This window comes from Lagenorhynchus albirostris, chromosome 10 (genome assembly GCF_949774975.1).
Source record: "Lagenorhynchus albirostris chromosome 10, mLagAlb1.1, whole genome shotgun sequence".
NCBI lineage: Eukaryota > Metazoa > Chordata > Mammalia > Artiodactyla > Delphinidae > Lagenorhynchus > Lagenorhynchus albirostris.
Window position 1 is genome coordinate 81,798,881 of NC_083104.1, and position 25,642 is coordinate 81,824,522.

Genomic DNA, 25,642 nt, shown 5'->3' on the forward strand with positions numbered 1-25,642 from the left:
GGAGGTGGGAGAAGAGATTAACAGTGGTCCTTAAGAGGTCTCCTTCTGCGTCCTTAACAATTCATTTCTTCCATCAGGGTTTTGCACTCCGGGGAGAACCAGAATACCGGTTTCCTAGTTGGTGAGTGCCCCCCCCCCGCAAGTTGTACCAAAGCATAGGAAGTACCCAAGGCCAAAAGGCACCCTCAGTTTTCCAGAACAATCCCAATTCAAACATATTCTGACCTGTCACCTCTGAAGTACAAATATCATTGTCAGACAATGTACTCCAATTCTTGATTTGGAAAATATGCTTCCCAAAGCCAAAGGGGACTGATTAGGCTTGGAGAAAGTAGGGCCAGGAGGGAGCAGTAACGAGGCCTCACATGAGAGGAAGCAAAGTACCAAAAGATGGCGCTAATAGACCCCCGGGGGTCTGCTGGGATGATAATGTGAGATGGCATACAGGCCCCATTGATGGAAACAACCATCCAAACCCCACTAACATGATCTCCATCTGTGGCTTTCTCATGTGTCACTTGGGTCCCTGAGTTCCATGTCCCAATTCATTCCACAGTTATGAAGGGTTTGTGCAGGGCAGGGTTCTGACAGTAAGAGCTATGAAGGATACATACAGGAACACAACCCACTCTGGGCATTTACAGTCTAGAGGGGGAGCAAGGCATGTATATGTATATGTGTGTATAAATATGTATGTATATATGTATATGTATAAATACACATGTGTATGTGTATATGTGTTTGTATATGTATATAATCAGAGAAGACAGCCTTACCCATACTATAGTCAGAGCTGGAAGAGGCTGTGGGAACCCAGAGGAGGGGCAGGCCAGGTCCTCCTGAGTGGGGGCGAGGCAAGATCAAGGACAGCATCATGGAAGAGTTGGAGCTGGAACTGGGTTTTAAGTCAGACAAAGATTTGCAGAAAGGAAGCAAGGCCATTCCTGGCTAATAGCAGGGAGCCGTAAACATGGTTATGTGAAAACGCAGCTGTGGCTGGAAAACAGAGCCTGTATGTGTTAACCCCAGAGAGGCAGAGTGAGGTGGGGTAATCTCATTAGTAGTTTCATTTATTCTGAAGGTGAGGAGGAAGGGCCTTGGGCCTTTGAGCTGGGAAACGCATGATTAGATGGGTGTTATTTTAAAAGTGGTTTCTGGCAGCAGCACGTTGGATACACAGTGCAGAGCAATGGCTCAGGATGGAGGAGTTCATTCCCCCTTTATCTCGTCCACATCCGCCCGGGGTTTTCCCCCCACCCCCGCCCCCGCCCTCCAACCAGCAAAGCCGTGATGAAATGGTGAGATCCTACAGAAAAGCACATGCTCGGTTCTCTCCCGGTGTTTTCACCTATCATTTGGTTGTTTCCTTGGGGCCTCTGAGGTGGATGGGGCAGGGCTCTTCTTAAAAAGGGAATCAGGGGCTTCCCTGGTGGCGCAGTGGTTGAGAGTCCGCCTGCCGATGCAGGGGACACGGGTTCGTGCCCCGGTCCGGGAAGATCCCATATGCCGCGGAGCGGCTGGGCCCGTGAGCCATGGCCGCTGAGCCTGCGCGTCCGGAGCCTGTGCTCCGCAACGGGAGAGGCCACAACAGTGAGAGGCCCGCGTACCGCAAAAAAAAAAAAAAAAAAAAAAAAAAGGGAATCAGGCCCGGAGAGGTTGTAACTTGCTTTAGATTTGTGGCAAGTTACTGCTTTCCACCCAGGACTTCTATCCGCCTCTCTCTTCCGAAAGGGGGCGGGGGCTAGGAGGGAGATCCAGAACGGCTTCCTGAGTGGCTGGACTAGGCAAAGGCCTGAGCCGCTTGAGTCCTGCCCCCTTGGAAACCGCGCCTTTCTTCAGTCTTTTGTAGGCCCCACGGTCCCTGTAATGAACAGAAAGACCACTGGGGGGCGCTCGCTGCACAGGTGACCAACACTACGATAATTACTGGAGAAAGTGAAAACCTGGAGGGAAGGAGCTTCAAGCCTGGACGTGGAACCGGGGCGGGCAGAGCTCTGGAGAGGCAGCCAGGGAGGGAGAAAAGAGAAAGGCTGAGCGGAAGCTTAGGGTAGCTGCGGGGCTCATTAGTGTGAAATACGCTGACAGTCACATAACAGAAATACTGTTATTTATGGACAGAATCTTAGAATCTTCACTTTCTCTTTTCTATCATTCTTTGCCAAAGCCTGTGGCATTCTCAGCAACCTTTGGCCTCTTCCTGATAAAGGCTGCTGACTAGGTGCCAGGCTCTGCCCTCAGCACTTGCCCAAGTCATCGCATTTGGCCCTCACTGCAGCTCTGGCAGCAGTATTTTGAGATACTTCCACTTTTACAGGGGCAGAAACTGAGGGTCAGAGAAATCAAGTAACTTGCCCACAGACACATACACAGCAATTGGCAGATCTGGAGTTCAAACACAAGTCCTTCTGACTCCAAAGTCAAAGCTGGACTGGAGTGTCTGAGCTATCATTATTTGTCCAACTCTAGGGATCTGTCATAAATCCTCACCCCTTCCTTTAAAGTCCTTGAAGATCTTGGGACATTGTCCTTAACTCCTCTAACTTCCTTCATCTCCCAAGAATAGTAGTGGTCCAAATTATTCTTGTTTGTACACAATGTACAGAGATTGAACGATGGCTAACAGTTCGCCCAAGGTCACACCAGAAGTCAAGGTCAGTGCTAGGATAGTGTTTCTCAAACTGAGGTTCCATGAATGCTCTGTGAAAGTTATTAAATTCCATGTTTTTGTTTCATTGGTAATTTTTTGGAAAGTATTTTAAGCATGTTCTGGATCCTGTGTAACTGATCTAGGGACCTGCATGTGAGTGCCTGCATTTGTGTTGTGTGTTTACCTACTTGTGGTCAAGTTAGCACTTCTTTAATTGTCTGGCTTACGTTCGTACCAAGTGAAGTCCAGGGGACACGTACTGACAAAGATTTCTTGATTATTTGAACAGACACAAGTAGGGGGAGAACTGAATCATGCTGGGCACACAGTGGAATATTGTGTCAACTTCAAAAGAGCCAGTTAGGTATTATGTGTTCACGTTGCCAGCACCAACTTCATTTCAGAAAAAACGACACTATTCATCACATCAAATTACTTTTAGTTTAAATTGTCTTTCCACTTTTCTTTGTACTTATTGCAACTTTGTTTTGGGTTTATGACTGCTTAAGTACTGAAGCACGAAGAGTTCATAGTTAGCTGTGTTTGCACACATTTGTTATAAAAATAATTTAGGTCAAGTCCATGAGAATTGTATGTCTTCCAAAAGGGTCCATACGTTACTCAAGTTCTAGCCCTCAGTGCAGGGCTAAACTCGACCTGGGCCTTCAGGAGTCTCCAAAGGAAACCTGTAGTGTTGGAATCTCTGTTAAAGTCCAAATCCCCACCCTCCCCCAAAGATCCAGCGCAAGGAAGTTAGAGCTGGGGACCTCGGGGCTGCTGAGACTGAGGGAGGGAAGGAGGGGTCACAAAGTGAAGCGGTCATAGGGCAGCACCTGGGGAAAACTCCAAGAAGAATTTACATGACAGAACCAAAAACTGAGATGAGAGTGTGTAGAATGTGAAGGTGTGAGAGAGACTGCCGCAGGATTTAAGTAGAAGGAAAGGTGAATTATAAAAGATGATGTTGGGCAGGTTTATCAGTGAGAATGCTTGTGGCTGCAAGTACCAGAAAAGGCTTAAACAAACAAATGAAAAAAAAAAACAGAAGAAAAAAAAAAGTTCTGGATGAAGAAGTTTCCTGGGAAAGAAAAGTTCTTGGTTAATTTGGTGGCTTTATGATGTCATCAGGGACCAGCTTCTTTCCAACTTTCTGCTCTCCCATCCTCAGTGTGTCAGGACTCAGTCTCATAGACTTTGGTTGGCTGCCTCAGCTGCAGACACCACATCCCACATCCTCCACAGCAATGTACAGAGGTAGAAAGCTTTTCCCAGAAGTACCCCCGCCAACTCCCCACTAACACCCCCCCCCATGTCTCACTGGGCCCAGAGCCCCACTCCTAAATCCATCATGGGAAAAGGAATGGAAATGGTGTGGCTGATTTAAAGCAATCATAGTAATATATCTCTTTCGGCCGTGAAGGGACCGTCTTCTCTGAATATATGGGAGGGCAGCACTGAAACAATAAATAAATAAAATTTGAAAAGCTTTGCCAGCAAGGAAGTAGGGATGGCCGTTTTGTGATGCCAAAAGTGTCCTCTACAAAATGCTTTCATGAGATTGGACAGGCTTTCTTGAAGGGACTTGCCTGCCATGCCGAGGGGTTTGGGTCTTATCCAGTAGGTTCTGGAAAGTGTTTTTAAAAATTGAGTCTGGGCATGATTAGATTTGCATAATGCTATAAAGAATTATATGAAGGCAAAGTGGAATTAGAGGCAGAGGTCCCAGTAATAAGGCTATTTTTTATGTGCTTCTAATTCTAAATCATATACATACTAGGAAACCAGAACTGGTAGATGGCTGGTTAACTTATCATGCCCGCTGAATCACAGGGGCAGCGAAGACCGCCCTCTTGGAGATCTTCCACCGTGAACTTCACAGCTCTTCAGCCATGGGTGGAGCTGAGTACAAACAGCAGACTCTTAATGCCTGCCTAGGACCCAGAACCACCCTGTGTGTGTGTGTGGGGGGGGTGATCAGAGGTCGGGGTGGGAGGGGGCTGATAATGTTTTAATCAAAGGAGGCTCACACAAGTGCTAGATTCTGCCACTGTGCTCCTGAAACAGACCACTGTGTCCCATTTAGGGTGTCAAAAGTGATATTTTCGATAATTTTAAGCATCATGCTGTAAACTATACTCCCATCTATGACACATCCATGGGTGTGGGACATCTCATGTGTCTCTCACCTAGACTCCAGGGAACCCACTGGCAAGGGCTTCATAATGACCTGCCCCCTGACCCGAGGGCAATAGTGATACAGACAACATGGCCCATGTCATCCTCTGCACTGCCTGAGTCCTTCCATTCATGAAATAAATAGTCTGCCACCACCACACAACCACGTGACCGTCAGCTGAGGCTTGAAGTTCACATCATGTCTCTGGAAAATAGCCTTCAAACTTTGCCTGTCCACTTGCCACTGCCCACAACCAGGGGCCAAATGCAGTGTATTAGTCACCTTCTGGAGGCTTTCCTCCAGCCTCAGCAGGGCTCCCACCTGGAGTGAGGCTTGTGCTTCATGAAAACCCTGGTCTGAGGAGTAGGGGTTGGAGGTGGGAGGTGGAGGAAGAAACTTTTCTGCAGAGATCTATCCTCCCCATCATGGAATCAGCCATTTAATTTATTGAACTGACGTCATAACATGAGTTCCAAAACATTCTACATACAAACAGAGTGAAATTTTTCAAATTGTGAAGGAATCTCTCACTTGATAAAAGAATCACATGAGGGACTTCCCTGGTGGTGCAGTGGTTAAGAACACGGGTTCGAGCCCTGGTCCAGGAAGATCCCACGTGCCACGGAGCAACTAAGCCCGTGCGCCACAACTACTGAGCCTGGGCTCTAGAGCCCATGAGCCACAACTACTGAAGCCCATGTGCCTAGAGGCCATCCTCCGCAACAAAGAGAAGCCACCACAATGAGGACCCCACGCACTGCAACGAAGAGTAGCCCCCGCTCGCCGCAACTAGAGAAAGCCCGTGCACAGCAACGAAGACCCAACACAGCCAAGATTAATTAATTTTAAAAAGAAAAGAGGGGGCTTCCCTGGTGGCACAGTGGTTAAGACTCCACACTCCCAATGCAGGGGGCCCGGGGTTCAGTCCCTGGTCCGGGAACTAGATTCCCACATGCATGCAGCAACTAAGAGTTCGCATGCCACAAATAAGGAGCTGGCGAGCTGCAACTAAGGCGCCTGCCTACCGCAAGTGAGGAGCCAGTGAGCCACAACTGAGGAGCCCACCTCCTGCAACTAAGACCCAGCGTAACCAAATGGGTAAATAAATAAATAAATATTTTTTTAAAAATAGAGACTTGGGCTTCCCTGGTTGCACAGTGGTTAAGAATCCGCCTGCCAATGCAGGGGACATGGGTTCGAGCCCTGTTCCGGGAAGATCCCACATGCTGCAGAGCAACTGAGCCCGTGTGCCGCAACTACTGAGGCTGAGCTCTAGAGCCTGCAAGCCACAACTACTGAGCCTGCGTGCCACAACTACTGAAGCCTGCACACCTAGAGCCCATGCTCCGAAATAAGAGAAGCCACCGCAGTGAGAAGCCCGCGCACCGCAACGAAGAATAGCCCCTACTCACCATAACTAGAGAAAGCCCATGCGTAGCAATGAAGACCCAACGCAGCCAAAAATAAATAAATTTTTAAAAAAGGATTTGAGGGCTTCCCTGGTGGTGCAGTGGTTGAGAGTCCGCCTGCCGATGCAGGGGACGCGGGTTCGTGCCCCGGTCCGGGAAGATCCCACATGCCGCGGAGCGGCTGGGCCCGTGAGCCATGGCCGCTGGGCCTGCGCGTCTGGAGCCTGTGCTCCGCAACGGGAGAGGCCACAACAGTGAGAGGCCCGCGTACCGCAAAAAAAACCAAAAAAATCAAAAAAAGGATTTGAACATTTCACTATACATAAATTATATCTCCATTTTAAAAAAGAAGAAAAAAAATAAAGACTTAACAGAGGCAGGGACTGAAAATTTCTGTCTTCCAAACAATGGAACAATTAGAAAGTAAGCAAATGAAAATGGAAATCTGAAATTCTAATAGTTTAAAATTAAAAAAAAAATTATGTACCTTGTTTTCCTGGACAGGAAGCTGAAATTCTGGGCTGGTATTCAACTCTGGATGACCTTCAAACCAAGCAGGAGCCTCAGCTGGGTGTGTCTGGGCTGCACAGCTGGAGGGCGGTGTGCAGTGAGGAAGGCCCAGGACAGGGTGAGAGGCAGGCAAGGGGCCGGGCCTTGCTGTTTGTTCACTGGGGTGTTCTTCACGAGATCCTTTCCTCACCTGGAGCAAGTGGGGCAAGGACACATCTCCTTTAGGTGCCATTTGGGAGTTGAGGAGACTTTTTACCTTCACAGAAAACCCTGAGGAAGGTTGGTTCTGAAGGTTTTCAAGGCCAAATATAAACAGCACCAAGTCTCTGGGTGTGCACTAGTTACCCCCTCCCAGGCACCTGCCGCCCAGGACTTGGGGCTATCTCCGTTCTAAGTGACAGATGATATTTTGATATGGTTTTCACATCATCAAGATACAGGCAAATCCCTTTCTCTTTTTTTTTTTTTTTAAATCCCTTTCTCAATCTTAAAATTCCTAAGATGGACCTCCTGACCCTATTTAGTTCTGGAGTTTTCTTCCCTGCTTGTGTACAGAAAGCTCCCTGGGAGTAAGAATTGGAAGTGGGTTGTCTTTACCCACATCTAACATGTACTTACCTTTGCTCCAAACTCCTCGCTATTGAGCCATTGAATTTCTGAGTGGATGAAGAGATCGATGAGGAATTAGTGCTAATATTAACATTATTGGACTAAAATATGCATCCCATTCTGTGATGAGAATTGCTAAGTGTTCTGTGGGAGTCTGAGGCCAAGTAAAGTTGATCCCTGAGTATTAGGCTGTCCCTTTTGGTTGCATCTGGATGTGATTTGGCGCTTGTGGGGTATGGAGTCCGAGGTAAGGCGTGCCCAAGAGTCTGCTGTGGGTTTTTGAAGCTGAGGAGGTGGGAGGAGGAGACATGACAGCGGTTATGACAAGAAGGAACTGAGAAAAGTAAGAACATTCAGTTCTTGTTTTGTGCTTCTAACATTTTTGACCCTGGGGAATTTTAAAGGACTTTTTCTAATATTTATCTTAGATGGAGGAGTCATTCATTCAATAAATATCCCAGGTACTATGTAGGGGTTGGGAATAAACGGTAAATGAGACGAAGTTCCAGCCTTCAAGGAGCTTTCTAAGTTTGTTTTTTAGCCCCACAAGGGCAAGGTGGAAATCCCAAGAGAGGCACTTTGACTGAGGCCCCAGGCAACACCCAATGCCCAGATGTGTGGACAGAGACACAACTCCCAGCAAAAGCAGAATTCCTTTAGAACTCTGCTGATCATGAGGAATAAGTCAAAATGGCAAACCTGCAGCATAACATCCTGGCTCATTTCCTTTTTTATTTTAGCCTCGCCACGCTGCTTGGGGATCTCAGTTCCCCGACCAGGGATTGAACCCGGGCCATAGCAGTGAAAGTACTGAATCCTAACCACTATACCACCAGAGAACTCCCATTGGCTCATTTCTTATACAAAGGAAAACACAGAGGGTTTGCTGAAGAAAGGAGGAGAAAGCAGCATAATGGGAACCATGTTGCAAAAATGTAAATTGCTCCCTGGCGATTGCTAAGATCTTGATGACCTGATAAAATGGTGTATAAGGCAGAGCAAACACACCCTTGTGATGAAGCCAGAAATTTCATCCACAGTGAAGGATGCTACCAGAGGCAGGGTCGGGGTGGGTTGGGGAGGATCAAGATTGGTGTCTGGAAAATTAGTTGGGAGGCTGTTGAAACTGTTTCAGTGAGCAGTGTTGAACGTTTGAAAGAAGACAGCCACCAAGGAGCAGGTAGGGACAGACGGGACACAGATTTCAAGGCAGGAAGGACTGATGTAAGGGGAGAGTGAGGAAGATGACTGTGTTCTTTCCTCACATACCGTGTTGCCTTGCCATGGAATGAAGACCCCACTTCAGTCCAACTCTTTCACTTTATAGCAAAAGGAAGGCATTAAAACCCAGGAAATGGAAACCCTCATCTACGGCTGAGCTGAAAGTTGGGGGAGGAGCCCAAGTAGAAGCGAAGTCTCCCTTCCCTGGTCCCACCCCTTCCACAGGTGCACATTAGAGCCAGCCAGGCCCTTTCCACACATCTGTGCCTAGGCCACACCCCCTCCAGTGAATCAGAATCCCAGGGCTGGGACCATGAGCTATTCCAGGGCAGTGCACAAGTTTCTCTTCCTGCCGTGACGATGATAGCACATCCTGTCTAGACCACACTTTTTCTCTGTTTCATAACTGCATTACATAATTGCAGTACATTACATATTCCTACTGATAATTGGAAAGGCGCTGAGTGTTGGATGGAGAACTATGTGCAAACAAAATCCTTCTTCATAGGCCCTTTAGCGGTAATAATCTAGAACTGATTTGCAAACATTTCATTGAAACTGCAGGAGAGAGATGCCTTTGGAGGCTGCTCTCCAGTAAAGAAGGGTTAATCATCGTTCAGTCAGGTTACCAATCTAAGTTTTGTAAAATTGATCATCTCTTTATAAGTTTATTTTAGTAAAAATAAAGAATATATTTTTTAAAGATATATATAGATTTTTTTTTAATGAATTTATTTATTTATTTTTGGCTGTGTTGGGTCTTCGTTTCTGTGTGAGGGCTTTCTCTAGTTGCGGTGAGCGGGGTCCACTCTTCATCGCGGTACGCGGGCCTCTCGCTGTCGCGGCCTTCTCTTGTTGCGGAGCACAGGCTCCAGACGCGCAGGCTCAGTAGCTGTGGTGCGCGGGCTTAGTTGCTCTGCGGCATGTGGGATTTTCCCAGACCAGGGCTCGAACCCATGTCCCCTGCATTGGCAGGCAGATTCTCAACCACTGCACCACCAGGGAAGCCCAAGAATATTTTTTAACATAAAACACAAATCTTAAAATTAAAAAAAAATTGTGGTAAAATGCACATAGTATGAAATTTACCATTTTTACCATTTTTAAGGGTCCAGTTCAGTAGTGTTAAGTACATTCACGTTGCTGTGCAGCCATCACCACCATCCATCTCCAGAACTCTTTTCATCTTGCATGACAAGCTCTGTACCCATGAAACAACAACTCCATTCCCACTTCCCCAGCCCCTGGTAACCACCATCCTACTTTCTGTCTCTACAACTTTGACTATTTTCCTTTTCTAATTTTATTTTTTTTACTTTTATTTATTTTTTTGGCTGTGCCACGCAACATGTAAGATCTTAGTTCCCTGACCAGGGATCAAACCCACACCCCCTGCAGTGGAAGCACGGAGTCTTAACCACTGGACCGCCAGGGGAGTCCCTTGACTTTCTTTCTTCCTTTCTTTTTGGCTCTGTTGGGTCTTCGTTGCTGCGCGTGGGCTTTCTCTAGTTGTGGCGAGCAGGGGCTACTCTTCGTTGCAGTGCCACAGGTTTCTTGTTGCGGAGCTCGGGCTCTAGGCGCACGGGCTCAGTAGTTGTGGTTCGCGGGCTCTAGAGCACAGGCTCAGTAGTTGTGGTGCACGGGCCTAGCTGCTCTGCAGCATGTAGGATCTTCTCGGACCAAGGCTCGAACATGTGTCCCCTGCACTGGCAGGTGGATTCTTAACCACTGCACCACCTGGGAAGCCCTTGACTACTTCTTATAAGTGGAATCTTACGTTTTTGTGGCAGCTTATTTCACTGAACATAATATACTCAAGGTTCATCCATGTTGTAGCATGCATTAGAATTTCCTTTCCAGTTGAATAATATTTCATTTTATATATAGACCACGTTCTGATTATTCATTCATTCACTGATGGACTCTTGGGTTGCTTTCATCTTTTGGCTATTGTGAATAATGCTGCTATGAACATGGGTGTATAAATATCTCTCTGAGACTCTGCTTTCAATTATTTTGGGTATATCCCCAAAAGTGGAATTGCTGGATCATATAGTAATTCTGTTTTTAATTTCTTAAGGAACCACTACACTGTTTCCCATAGCGGCTCCACTATTTTACATTCCCGCCAAAAGTGCCCAAGGGTTCTAATTGCTTCATATCTTTGCCAACACTTGTTATTTTCTGTTTTGATAGTAGCTATCCTAATGGTGAGGTGGCATAAAACCTTTTTAGGACATAGGTTTACTAAAGGTTTTGATCTCTCCTACCCCTAACTTTGCATAAAGTCCTAAATTCCTTAATCACAATGTTTTCATCCAAGGAGGTTTTTTGGAACATAACCCCCATGGTTAGAGAAGGAATATTCTATTGTCATCTTAAAGTCTTTACCAACTAGAAAGGTAAAATTTGAATTGTTTTAATTTTCTTTCATTATTAGTGAAGTTGAACTTTTCACTAAATTGTTATTTATTGGTTTCTCTGTTGTGAATTGTTTGTGTCTGAATTTCTTACATGGTACAAAATAAAATAGAAATAGCTATTGACTGCTTTCCATGTGTCAACTACTGTTCTAAGAGCTTTATATGTAGTAACTTAGTAACTCGCTTAATCCTGACCCACTGTGAGGCAGGTGCAATTATTATTTTATAGAAGAAACAGAAGCATGGAGAGGTCAATGAACTTGCCCAAGGTCCTACCTAAGGAGTCTGGATTCAGAGCCTGTGTCCTTACATACAGAATGGCCAATATTTTCTTAATTTATTTGTTTGCTTTTAATTTTTTCCATTAACTATAAAAATGAAAACAAAATTGTGGTTAAATTTATCAGTCTACTCCTTTCTTTTATTGGACCATTTTATTCTTTTAGCCAGCTTAGAACATCCTCTTTTCAGATAATAGAAAATATTTGGATTTTTGTTACATTAGATGTTTTACATGTATGTATTTTCCCAAATAATCATTTCTCCCAAACTGTTTATTGAATTATATTATTCTTCAGTTGTTTAGCGATGGCACCTTTCTGCTGGTTTTTATTTCCTAATTGCTGTTTTCTTTTAATGAACATTATATGTTCAGTCATCTCTTGGAGGATACTGAAGCGTCTTTCTTGTTGTTCTGTTCTTTTCACTTCATCCGGCATGAATCTGTCTCTGGAGTGTTGGTGTTGCTGGCTGCCTTCCTCAGTGTTACTTTTTGTGTATTTTGGAATTTTAGTTTCCAGGTTCATTTCCAGGTTTTCTCCCTCTCATCTCTGGTTCCCTAGACCAGCAGAAGATGGGCTTCCAAGACTGCCCTCCATTCCTCCAATACCTCCTTCTTCAACCCAACCCCTCTCTCTCCACAAATAGCCCTTCCCTTTACCTTCTCTCAAAGTTTTTCACCTCCCCATGTCTGGTCTGCACTGGCCTGACCCCTCTTACCCCAGGATTAACAGATCCCTGGCCTCCTCTTATATTTTTGAAGTTATCACAGTGGCCTGTCCAGTCTCTTAACCAGTTTTGCTGCAGGGAATGGAAAGTTTGGAAACCATGGTGTGGGATGGGGGAGGTACCATAAGTGTTTTCCTTTGGTTGTCGCTGAGTGTAAAAAAAAAAAAAAAAAATCAGACACTTGCAGCACAGTAAGGGTTAACCTCCAGCCCTGGGCCCCAGTGGATCCCTGTAGCAGCATGGTGAGGAGGGATGGTGCTGCCCTAGGTAAGGCCGGCTGTCCGGCTGTCAGCGTCTATTTGCCTGAAGGTTGACAGGTTTCATGCACAGAACTCACCCAGGCAGAAGCAGTAGCCAAGTACAATGAACTTGACCCAATAATAACAAAGTCTTGAACATTAAATTTTAAGTGCCTTTTGTGGCTCTGTGAGTATGTGTGTGTGTGTGTGTGTGTGTGTGTGTGTGTGTGTGTTTGGTTTTTGGTCTTGCATCAGGCTGTAAACTCCTTGGTTGCAGAGACCACATTTATCTTGTTCACCGTGTGACTAGCATGGAAGAGGAATTCAGGAAATATCTGTTGACTAAAGGAGTAAGTGGATGTTGTTTGCCACCATCCCTAGTCCAGTCCTGCCTCCATCCCAGTCAGGAAGAAGGCTGAATGTCAATCCAGAAGCTGTGGTCCTACAAGCTCTGCAAGACCCTGGGGCCTACAGGCATTGCTTGGATGCCCCAGTAATGAAATGGATCACAAAAGAGAGGAAAGGCATCTGACCACTGGGCAGAGACACCCCCCACACCCTGCAGATTTGGTGTCTCGAGGGTTCCAGTTCAGTGCGTGTGATGCTCAGCAGGAGATGGAGACAGTTACAATATCCCTGGATGGCTAAATTTATGAGCACACGTGAGACTTCCCTCAGATCCCCAGAAATACTTCAGCAGAGAAGGGGACTTTGCAGGGGTTGGGAAGAGACGCTAAAATTTGGGTTATTACCTTAAGATGACCCCATCTGCATGTCCTTGCAGGCTAGTGAGACCCAGGGAAACTCAGGTTACATTTTTGAACTAACCTTGAGATACTACTTGCACCACAGACTAATTACTACAGCTGGGGTGAGAGCCCCTTGTTCTGTTGGGGATAGTGGCAGTGACAGTGGCTCCGGTGGAGTCCCTGCAGGTGGCCTTGGGTAAGGTAGACTGGAAGTTCAAACAGAAGGAGAATAGAATGCAGTTTCACTAGAGCTTCTGGGCATGTTAATTCCTCTGTGATGCCCTGGAAGATATGAGGTAAGTGGGTGAGGTTGGTATTTGGAAAGCAAACAGACAAGACAAATGAGCTCTTATTCAAGAGAAATGACTTCTAAAGAGTTTGAATCTCTTTCTCAAGAGGAGAATCATGAGGGAAGGCGCCAGAGCACCTTTACAGTGCCAAGCCTGGGAATGTCCCCATGAAGGTGGGACCGTGGATGGGAGTAGGAACAGGGTAGCTATGCAGCCTCTTGAGGAAATCTGAGGCAGGCATTTCTTTCCCTTCAAGCCCAGGGAAAGGGGCTTCATAGTATCCTTCAGAGAGTTTACTGTGTGTTCCCTGCAGTGTGGAGGACTGGGAGAGCTGGTGGCTGGCTCATTCTGAAAATCAAAAACCAAATTGGCTAGCTGCCCCGATGGTGGAACAAGAGAGGCTGCTGGGCTGAGAGGCTGCCAGCCTTCCCAGATACCAGCACTGGATTTATGACGTTTCCTGTGGACCAGATGTGGGGCCTGACGCAGGGTGATGTTAGATCCTGTCCAAAAGTGTCACCTGGAGGGATTGGTGAGCTTAATAGAGTCCTGCCAGACTTGTAGAGGCTGGAGAAAGAAATATAGTTGACTAGCCTAAGCAGGGCATTTGACCACATGGAACAATCAGGGAGTGAGAAATCTTAGCAAAGGGAAGGAGTTGTCTCCAAAAGTATCCACAAAAGTGCCTAATGAAAGGAAGGATCACCTATTCCTAACAACCCAGGGGTGACTTATGCCATCTCACAGGAGTTCTAGCCAAATAAATCCTCCCCTGGCACCTTTCGGCCTCTCCCTCTCACCACTCCAACCCTGTTGGGGTCCAAGGTCCAAGCTGAGTTAGCAAGATGATGGAGGAAAGACAGAAGCACGCATAAAAGATGACCTGTATAGTAAGTATACAGGAGCAGCTGCTGGGGGAAAAAACTCTATGTTAAAAAGAGACAAAAGTTAAAGTATTTCTCATGGAATAGTTCCAGCATAAGGACTCCTGGGCTGGATATGGTAATTCCACTATGTTGGGGACCCTGGGTCCTTCTGTCTTGCTGTTTTGCCCTTCCCTGGAATGCTGCTCTCACCTGAAATGTTGAAATGACCCATCACCACATCCGCTGGGTCCTTATTCCAGCCAGCAGGAAGAGGGAAACGGGAATTGGAGCACCATCCCGGCCATCCAGAGCATTATCAAAAAGTTCCTCACTCACTTCACTCAGACCCTTCTGCCGAAGTTAGTCACATGGTCACACACAGCTTCAAGGGATGCTGGGAAATGTAGTCTTTATTCAGGGTGGCTACAAGTCCACTAAAAATTTGGGAGTTTTATTAGTAAGGAAGAAGAGGTGAATGAATATTGGGAGACAACAGCAGTTTCTGCCACAAAGCAAGAAATGGGAAGTGAGAGATCACTGCACACTTCAATTCCCAGTGAAGGCAGCTGGTCTGTATATGGCACAAAGAAAGGGAAGAAGCCTTGTGTTTAAATAAAGTTTGAAGTTTTACCATTACATGAAACCAGACCATTTAATTACTAACCTTTTGGGGAAATTAGACCAGGTGAGCTTGGATTACATACAATGACCAGAAGGTCATGGAACCTGTTTTAAATGTCCATCAAGGAGCAGAAGGAGAATGGGTCCCACAAAATGGGCTTAAAGGGACAAAGAGAAATGAAAATAAAATTGCTTCCTGATCTCACCTTCTATTAGTTAGAGTAGGCTAGGCTGTGGTAATTAAAACACACACACACAAGTTTCAGGCCTTCACATAATACAAGTTTATTTCTTATATAACACTGCTGAGAAGGTTTGCATTCCAAGAGCAGCTCTCCTCCTCATGGTCTATCAGGAACTTGGATTGATAGTGGCTTTGCTAATTTCAATTTATGGCTTCCAAGGTCACCTTTGGTGTCAAGCTGCCAATCAGCCAGAAGAAGGGGGAAGAGAAAGGAGGAGGAACATGGGAGCTTTTTAATAGACCAGGCCTGGAGTTTGGTATGTACACTTCTGCTCACATTCCACTGGAGGTAACTTGGTCTCCGTTGGAGATACCTTGGTCATGTGACCAAACCTGTTTGGAAGGGTGTCTGGGAAATGTAGTGTGTGTATCCCAAGAAGAGAGGAGTTTGGTGTGTAGCTGGTGGTCTCCACCATTATGCCCCATGATTTTTCTTACTCAGTTTATAGTTGTACCAATGCAATGGTTATAATGAGTCACCAAAAATCCAAAGCCTTTGGACCAAAGATGATTTCTCGTAGTCTTGTGCCAGGTCTAGAGAATTAGCCATTTAATATGCTGGCTGGAACTTTCCTCTGATACACTGGAGGAATAACAGAGTCATGAAAGGAGAAAGAGAAGGAGGCTGATACAAAGCTTATAGGTCCTGCACCAGCAATATCCCTGGCATCCACGCAGACTGGGCTCTGGGGCAGGATGCTTGGGGTGGCACCTACACAGGGTTTAGAATTGTGGAGAGCTCCAGAACCATGCCAGTAAGTTTCATAGCAAATGTTAGAATGCAAAGGAGAATATCCATGTGTAAGTGTTAGAGATCTCCCTCAGGGGGTCACATGAAGAGACGGCAGTTCCGGCTCACCCCCTCAAGTCAGGAGCAGTGGACTGGAGCAGTCCACCCATCTCCCATGATTAGTGACACCAAGGAAGAGAGAACAAAAAGAGGAAGCCTAGAACATTTGCAAGAATGATCAGGAACTTGGGCCAGGGGTGTAGTGCTCAGTAAGGCTGAGGACCCTCAGAGCAGCATCCAGGCAGCGGCTTTAAAGTCTGCCACTACTGTATAGCACAGGGAACTCTATTCAGTGCTCTGTGGTGACCTAAATGAGAAGGAAATCCAAAAAGAGGGGATATATGTATATGTATAGCTGATTCACTTTGCTGTACGTATAAACTAACACAATATTGTAAAGCAACTATACCCCAATAAAAAGAAAAATAAGTAAAAATCTATGTCAAGGAAGAAAAAAAAGTCTGCCATGACTAATGGGGCATCAGCCCCACTAGGGGAGCACTGGACCCACTGTCTAATTACTGTTGTGGTCAGGCTTTTCCTGGCAAAGTGAAACAATGCCATGAACAACTCCCAGTGACAGAGAAAATAATGATCTGCTGAGAGATACGGAAATACCAGACGACCATTAGTAGGAGCCACCAGGATCTTTTTAGGATCAAGCATCATGGCCATCACCAAATACTAGGGGCATGGGAAATTGTGACCCAATGATACGGGTTTTATGAAACAGCCCCCCACCCCAAGCGCCCAGAACTCTTCAGAGTCTTCCCCTGGTGACTCTAAGGGAGCCACAGCCCAGCAGCAGGAGTGTGAGTGGGGCTCACCCTGCCTCTGTAGCTCCAAACCAGCTTTCCCCCCTCATGAATGATGCTCCGATGGCCTGTAGATATAGTGGCACAAGCCACAGACTGTTCAGAGCAACCATCCTCCCATCTTCCATTTTGTTCCCAAATTGCCCCTCTCCTGGTTGGTCCTGACTGAGCTCCTTCTACCATCCTAGACTTGCATGGGAACTCGGGCTCCCTGGCTTGGCTCTCAGCTCTCTCCCAGGCCTTATCTGGGGCCCACCCTTCCAGCCCTTCCAACTTCCATTGTCTAGGGTAAGATACCCCTTCTAGTCAGCCCCTGAGGACTGGCTCAAGTCTAGACTGGTACTTCAACCATCCTCCAAAGGTGGAGGATGCAGCAGTAGTCTTCTGCATTTCTCAGGACAGCCTCAAGCCCCTCAGGCATGAGGAAGAAGCTCAGGGCAGGTAGGATTGGGCAACCCATGCCAACCCTGGGCAACCCCAATGTTTCCCAGTGGGAGAAATGAAGGACTTGAGATGGGACTGCAAAGCATAAAGGGGCAAGACTCTAGTAATGGAAACACCTGGCCTTGTCAATGGGGTGTGCTTCCTCTGAAGCAGCCTGTTAGGTAAGTAGGTAGAAACCAGCAAGAGCAGCCTTCCCTCTACCCACGTGCATTGAGCCACCACTTGGACCAATTTGTCGTACAAAAATTGGTCAATCCTTCCTGAAATTTCAGTTGTCCAGGTTGGAGTCCCGAGCTGACAGCAAAATTCTAGATCGTAGTGACTGGCTGGCATCTTCTCCCGCCTGATGGCTAAATTCCACTAGACACCCAATGCAATTCTTGGTGGGATTTGGGTACCAGATAATTCCCATGCCCATTTTGGGGTTTTTTTTTTTTAGCTTCTATATTTAGCTACCAAGCCAGAAACAAACACACCGTGTTCTCAGCTTCACCTGAGCATGACAAGGTCCAGGTACACAAAAAATGTCCTGTTGCTTTAAGAAGCTGGCAGCTTTATCAGACTGCTCGCAGAACACCTGGGAGAGCCTTGGAGGCAAGGACTATATCTCCAGGGTAGTCTTTTGAGCCAGCAGGGCTCACATCTCCACCCTTGACTCAACCAACTGGCTGCTTAGGACTCTATAACCAAAGAGCAGTTTATGAACCCAAAGAGTGCATAATTTCCTTAATTTGTGGGCTCATAGATGTCAGCTCTCAGACTCCTGTCTCTTCTTATTGTGAGTTACCCTTGTGATCTGGACCTGGAGCATCTCTGAAATGGCATCTACTTTCCACTACTCTGCCCTTTGGCTATTCTTTTTTTTTTTAATATATATATATATTTATTTATTTATTATTTTTGGCTGCACTGGGTCTTCGTTGCTGCGCGGGCTTTCCCTAGTTGCAGCGAGCGGGGGCTACTCTTCGTTGCGGTGCGCGGGCTTCTCATTGCGGTGGCTTCTCTTGTTGCGGAGCACAGGCTCTAGGCACGCGGGCTCCAGTAGTTGTGGCTCGCAGGCTCTAGAGCGCAGGCTCAGTAGTTGTGGCGCACGGGCTTAGTTGCTTCGCAGCATGTGGGATCTTCCCAGACCAGGGCTCAAACCCGTATCCCCTGCAGTGGCAGTCAGATTCTTAACCACTGGACCACCAGGGAAGTCCCTATTCTTTTTTTTTTTTTTTTTTTTGCGCCATTTCTTAGTTGCCGCATGCGGGATCTTTGTTGTGGCGGGCGGGATCTTCACTGCGGCGTGCGGGATCTTCGTTGCGGCATGCGAGATATAGTTCCCTGACCAGGGATAGAACCTGGGCCCCCAGCATTGGGAGCGTGGAGTCTTAACCACTGGACCACCAGGGAAATCCCTTGGCTATTCGTTTTAAAAAATATATTTATGAAGGTATAATTGACAAAAAATAAACTGCACAGATTTAAAGGGTGGACTTCAATAAGTTTTGTCAAATGTATACACCCGTGAAACCATCATCACAATCCCATAAAGTTTTCTTTGTTCTGTGTAATTCCCTTTCTCCTCCCCCTCCCCACCCCCATTCCCAAACAACCACTGTCCTACTTACTGTCGCTATAGGTTAATAAGCATTTTCTAGACTTTGATATAAATGAAATCATAAGAAGGTACTTTGGGGGTAGATGGGATGTGGCTTCTTTCGCTCTGGCTGTCCACTTTTAAGAGACACCATTCTGATAAAAGACAGTTCATCTCAGAGAATCCTGCCAAGAGCTCAAGTCACTTGCCTGTGCAGTGACTAGGTGTTATGAATTCTGGTTAGGCTATATAATTTCTCTACAAGATACTAAGTCTACTTTCTGCTTAATGGATCTCTCTTAACCAACAAGAATAATTTGCACTCTTAAGTTTTTGCCAGAATACATAACCTTGAACATCACTCCCTCCCTCCCAATTCTTATCAGAAACTCAGTTAAGTGAAACAAAGTCCATGTAGGATTCTTCGAAGAGTATGTATTTCCTCCAGTTCTGTAGATTGTGTAATTACATTCACTGCCCTGTGAATTTGGATTGCATTGCTTTAAACCTTTATAGAATCTCTTATAGGAACTTCCCTGGTGGCGCAGGGGACACAGGTTTGATCCCTGATCTGGGAAGATCCCACATGCCGCGGAGCAACTAAGCCCCTGTGCCACAACCCCTGAGCCTGCGCTCTAGACCCTGCGAGCCACAACTACTGAAGCCCGCGAGCCTAGAGCCCGTGCTCGGTAACAAGAGAAGCCCCCGCAATAAGAAGCCCCAGCACTACAACCAAGAGTAGCCCCCGCTCGCCGCAACTAGAGAAAGCCCGCATGCAGCCAAAAATAAATAAATAAATAAATAAATTTATTTTTTAAAAAAAGAATCTCTTATAATGAATTGCGCTTTAGCATTATGCTGTCAGCTTGCAGGGACTCAATATGAGTTGGGTATAATGTTGAAGAATTTATAAATGAAATGGTACAATGTTTGGAATTTGTTTTAAAAGATACCCAGGGGGGAAAATGTGGTCTGGGTAGATTAAATGAGTATGACCAAATTTTGTCAGTTGTTGAAGCTTTGCGACAGATACAAGAAGACTCACTATGCTCTTCTCATTACTTTTGTGTAGGTTTGAAAATTATCATTGTAAGCAGAGTTTTTTTTTTTTTTTTAACACAGCTCGTCTCAGGACTTAATGAAGCTCAGGTTCTTTATGTCTTGGCACAGAAGGAATTCAGCGAGAGGCAAAGTGATAGGTAAGTAGATTTATTAATATTTTTTGTAAAGCATCTGCAGGAAAATGGGGCACGAGAGGATAGTCATGTCCCAGGTCTCAGGCAAGTTCCTGGGAAAGGCTGCCAAGTGAGAGTCCTTGGCTTCGGGCAGGAAAGAATTCAAGTACAGAGCCATAGTAAAGTGAAAGCAGGGGTACACATTCCATAGACAGAATGCGGTCTGTCTCAGGAGGTGCGCATGGCCCGGAAATATGGGGTGCTTAGTTTTTATGGGCTGGGTAATTTCATTGGCTAATGAGTGGGAGGAATATTCCAGCTATTTGGAGAAGGCGCCGGGATTTCCAGGAATTGGGCCACTCTTTGGCCTTTTATGGTTGGCCTTGGAACTGTCATAGCACCTCTGGGTGTGTCATTTTGTTGCCAAAAGTGGGGTCCGGCTGGGCTGCTTGTCTCTCTAAAGCCAATACTAGAGGGGCAATGTTGATGGAAAGGAAAGTTTGCTTTATTTCGGAGGCTGACAACGAGGGCAGGGGGTTGAGGGGCAGACTCCTGCCCAAAGGCCAACCCCCTCCCCCATCAGTGGGCAAGAGCTTTTTTTTTTTTTTAAGCTTTACTTTTTTGGTAACTTTTCTCTCTTTTTCTTGTTGGTTAGGTAATGGTCTATCTTAAGAAACTTTTCAACAAACCAGCTTTTGGATTTTGTTAGTATTCTCTATTATATAAGTTGTTGTTCTCTATTTCATCTTAGTGTTTCATTCCTTCTTGCTTCTTTGAGTTTGTTCTGTTGGTCTAAGTATTGCTTTAGCCATGTCCAATTTCAGCCTGTTGTGTTTTCATTATCAGTCAGTTTTCAGTATCTTTTTTTTTTCTTTTCATTTATTTATTTGGTCTTGCTGGGTCTTAGTTGCGGCATGTGAACTCTTAGTTGCAGCATGCATGTGGGATCTAGTTCCCTGACCAGGGATCGAACCCCGGCCCCCTGCATTGGGAGCTTAGAGTCTTAACTGCTGCACTGCCAGGGAAGTCCCGGCAAGAGCTTTTATAGGCAGAGGGAGGGGGCTACATGCAGAAACAGCACAGTCAGCTCTGACAGTCATCTTGAAATTGGTCATGCGGTCGTCTAATCAGCGTCATCTTGATTTGTTTTAAATACAGTTAGCCTTCCGTTCCAGGGTGGGTTTGTTCCCATTTCTTTGAGGCCAGTTCTCGGAATTGTGGCCACTTATGTCATGGCTACAGTCTGGTCATTATGTAGTTAAATTCTTCTCCCTGGTGGGGTTTTCAGTATTTACAAGACAGCTCAAAGAATATGGCTCAGAATATTACCTATAGCCCTTGAGGAGGAACTAAAAGTCCTTGACTTTGCTTAATGACTAAACTATTATTGTTTTGTCCTGTTTGACTACTTTCCTTTGCTTCTTCATTTTTCTCACTTCTCTGATTAAACTTATTCTTTGGCTAAAGTTTTTCTACAGACAAAAGGCAGACTGAGGACATGGGGTAGGAGTGGGTGTGGGGGAAGGGCCATAGGGTCCTACTCCATTTAGCAGCCTAGTGTATTACAGTGAGCCTATAATGAGGCTCAAGGTCTACTGGAAGTTGAATCTTGCTGCCATCTTGGGCCTATTAGGTTCTAACCAATTTTTGTCATATCTTCAATGGCTATGTCATTCTTTTAAAGGTTGTGCTCTGTCCCCTTCCCTCCTGTCTCAACTATAGTATACTTTTGATGAGAAACTAAGGGTAATTTTAAGGCTTAAGTAAAATATTTATCTTAATCCAATGCCTAGCACCGAGTAATCACTTAGTAAACAACAGTCACTTATTGTATGATGATTTTATCAGAATTGATTTGTGTGTATTAGTAGCCTGACCTACTTGGAATTTGGAGGTTCCCTTTGATATTGGACTAAGAACAAAGGGGAAAAAATGTCTTCTTTTTGAGAGGTTAGTTATAGGAGGTTTTCTGGGAGCTGACTGGATATATAGAATTTCTGGAAGAAATTTTAAGGTTTCCAGAGTCCTGATCCAGAAGATGAAATTTTAGTATGAGATATTTTAACCAAGAATTCAAAGATAGCTTACTATTTTTAAATATATACAAATTTGTCACACCTGTAAGCCAAAGGAGATAAACCACATGATCATCTAGATTACTGATAGTTAATAAAATTGAACAAGTAATCCTATAAGTATATAAAAAAAGAATTCTTAGAACCTAAGAATAGAAAGATACTTCCTTATCATGCTTAAGAATCAACAAACAACATAACACATAATGAAACATTCCGATGATTAGGCAAATTTCCCTCTATGGCCACTATCATTAACTATTATTTACACTTCCTAGGCAATCATATCCAATACAATGAGATAATATAAAATTAAAGAGCTTAAATATATATTGGATATATTGGAAAGGAGGAAAAGATCAAAGTATTCTTACTTGCAGACTTGATTATCTTCCTAAAAAATCAAAGAGTATTAACTGTAAAACTATTAAGGGCAGATACGTGGACAATTGCAAAATGACATATAAAAGCAATAGATTTTCTATTTATCAGCAACAGCCTGTTGGAATATATAATTAGAAAATTCACATTCACAATATTGATATAGAAAATACTTAAGAAACACACTCAAAAGAAACACATCCATTCACATCCCTGGAAAGAAGATTACAAATGTTTTTGAAGGACCATACACATTAATGCAAATACCCCTAGTTCTTGAATGTGAATCCTCATTATTGTAAATATATCAATTTTCCCAAGTTATCTATGAATATAAGGCAATTACAATAATAATAGGATTTTTTTTTTTTTTTTTTTGCGGTACGTGGGCCTCTCACTGCTGTGGCCTCTCCCGTTGCGGAGCACAGGCTCTGGACGCGCAGGCTCAGTGCTCATGGCTCACGGGCCCAGCTGCTCTGCGGCATGTGGGATCTTCCCGGACCAGGGCACGAACCCGTGTCCCCCGCATTGGCAGGCGGACTCTCAACCACTGCGCCACTAGGGAAGCCCCAATAATAGGATTTTTAATGTAATAAATGTTCAAGAGATTTTTTGGGAAAAAAAAAAAGAATGAAAGGGTATCAGACCTACTAGATGTTAAAATGTAATGGAAAGACCCAATAATTAAAATCAAGTGTTGCTGGTACTAAAACAGCTTAATCAATGAAACAGAACGTAAAGCCCAGAAAGAGACCTAAGTTGTATGTAAGAATTTGGTATATAAAAATTGAGGGCTGGGCTTCCCTGGTGGCGCAGTGGTTGGGAGTCCGCGTGCCGATGCAGGGACACGGGTTCGTGCCCCAGTCCGGGAGGATCCCACGTGCCGCGGAGCAGCTGGGCCCGTGGGCCATGGCCGCTGGACCTGCGCGTCCGGAGCCTGTTGCTCCGCAACGGGAGAGGCCGCAGCGGTGAGAGGCCCGCGTACCGCAAAAAAAAAAAAAAAAAATTGGTAAACGGAAACCTCAATTAAAATAGTCAGGAGGCCAGAAGGGGGAGCTCTCACACCCTGTGACAATAGCAAAGCCCAACAGGAAAAAGAAAGACTTCCTCTTCTTCCCGGCAAGAGCTCAGCCAATGAGAGGCTGTCACAACTCAACCAATGACAAGCCACTGTACTTTGAACTCTCAATTCCTCCAGTGGACTGTTTACTATAGCCCTCCCAACTTCCTTTTCCCCTTTTTAAAAGAGGTTTTCCTCTCCTTCCTGTGCAGGGACTTGCTCTCCTCTTGCTGTGGTTACAGGCTCTGAATTGCAATTTTTTGCTGATCCAGAGTAAACTTACTTTTGCTGGAGAAGTACCTGGCAGTCTGTTTTAGGTCAACAGGTGTACGGTAAAATACGCATTACAAGCTAGAGGGAAAAGAAAGCTTTATTACATTACATAAATGATACATTGGTTCTAACCATATGAAATACATTAATGATTAGGATTGTCTCTCTCTACTCAAAATCAATTCCATATGAATATAAATGTGGAATATGTTTAATGTGGAATTGTACAAGGGAGGAAGCCAACTTTACTATATGCTTCCTGGGTTAATCTTTAGTCTTGTTCCATCCCTAAGAGAAAGCAAAGGATAAGTAAATTGTGACAAATCTTTCGTTTTTGCATCTTGACATAGTCCTCAACTTCTCTCATCTTTTGTAATACTAATTCCTTTACAATGTCTGAGCCTTTATTACAACCAATTTCAATTCCTACAATAACTGGATGCTTGGATCCTATGCTTCCATGATAAGACACTGCACTTGGCTGATTTCTTTTCATAATGCACTTGCTAAATACTTAAGCTCTTGTGATAGATTTCTCAAGATATGTCAGGATTTCTCATCTCTATTTTATAATACAGTCATATCTCAGTAGCTGCAGGGGATTGGTTCCAGGACCCACAAGGAATACCAAAATCTGGCGATGCTCAAATCCCGTAGTCAGCTCTCTGTATTTGCCAGTTCCACATCTGCAAATTCAACCAACCTCTGGTGGTAAACATAGCACACGATCCACAGTCGGTTGAATCCGCGGATGCAGAACTCGAAGATATGGAGGGCCAACTAAATTATATGTCCCTATTGTACAATAAAGAATTTGCCCTTTGTCTCTGGGTCCTGGAAAAGACCCCAATTCCTTGGCATTTCTTCAGTTATAGGAGTATCTTTATTATTCATGAGTCCCTTGGATCACACCTGAGTTCATGCCAATGAGATGACTTTGGATGAAAGGCTGGTCATCAGAAAAATCAACCATGTGATTAAAGGGTTGGGGCTTTGAGCCATGCCAACCTCCAGGGATGGAAGGGGACCTGGATATTGAATTCAATCATGGGGCCAATGATTCAATCAGTCATGCCTACAGAAGAAAACCCCGAACACTGGAGTTTGGTGGAGCTTCCTGGTTGGTGAGCACAAGGATGTGTGGGGAAGGTGATGCCCCCTGATTCCACAGGGAGAGCACATGGCAGCTCTGTGTTTAGGACCCTCCCAGGCTTTGCCCTATGTGTCTTTTCATTTGGCTGGTCCTCCTGATTTGTATCCTTTACTGTAATTGCAAGTATGACATTTTCCTGAGTTCTGTGAGTTGTTCTAGCAAATTATCAAACCTGAGGGGGTGTCATTGGAACTCCCCAGATGTGTAGCCATTTGGAGCAAGTGGCCAAACTTGTGACTGGCATCTGAAGTGAGGGTTGTCTTGTTGAGGACTGTGCCCTTAACCTGGGAGTCTAATGCTAACTCCGGGTGACTAGTGTCAGAATTGTGCTGCAGTATTCCAGTCATTTGTGTTATTTCCTTGTCCCCCATCTGTGTGATCTCATAAAGGTTGGAGACAAAGGAAAGGCAGATTTACCCAAAGAAACAAATTCCAATGCTTTTTGTTACACATTCCTACATTTTTACAATTTCTTGCTTATTGATTCTCTGATTTTTGTTTCTCTGATTTTCCTAGATTATCTAGATTTTGGCAAATGCTAACAGTATAATTGCATAAGTTTAACCTATATGCCTTAAGGATACATTTCCTACTGCCTCCATTTTTTTCCAGAACTTCCTCCATTGTGTGTATGAGTGTGTGTGTGATATTCATTAACCTGAGTTTTCATCAGAAGTTTGCCATCTTGATGTTTCCTTTACCATGAACAAAACAATGAATGGATTCTGCGTAACAAATAAGCGAGTGACTATTGTACAATACAGATCCCTGCTACAGGCTCAAATATACATTGCTTAAATGCTCTGAATTGGAGAGAACATTCTACTTTCCCATTTTTATTTTGTGCTGGGAAAAACTGCTCCTCCCCTAGGCTGTATGGAA

General features: G+C 44.9%; 1 long non-coding RNA gene across 1 annotated transcript in view; it reads left to right on the plus strand.

Annotated features, from left to right (window-relative positions):
* The first annotated feature begins 77 nt into the window (after positions 1–77).
* LOC132527516 (uncharacterized) overlaps positions 78–25,642 on the plus strand; it is a 67,349-nt gene continuing 41,784 nt past the window's right edge. The window contains exons 1-2 of the long non-coding RNA XR_009543019.1: positions 78–121; positions 19,766–19,842. This is a non-coding gene — a long non-coding RNA (uncharacterized LOC132527516). The remainder of the gene's footprint in view (positions 122–19,765; positions 19,843–25,642) is intronic.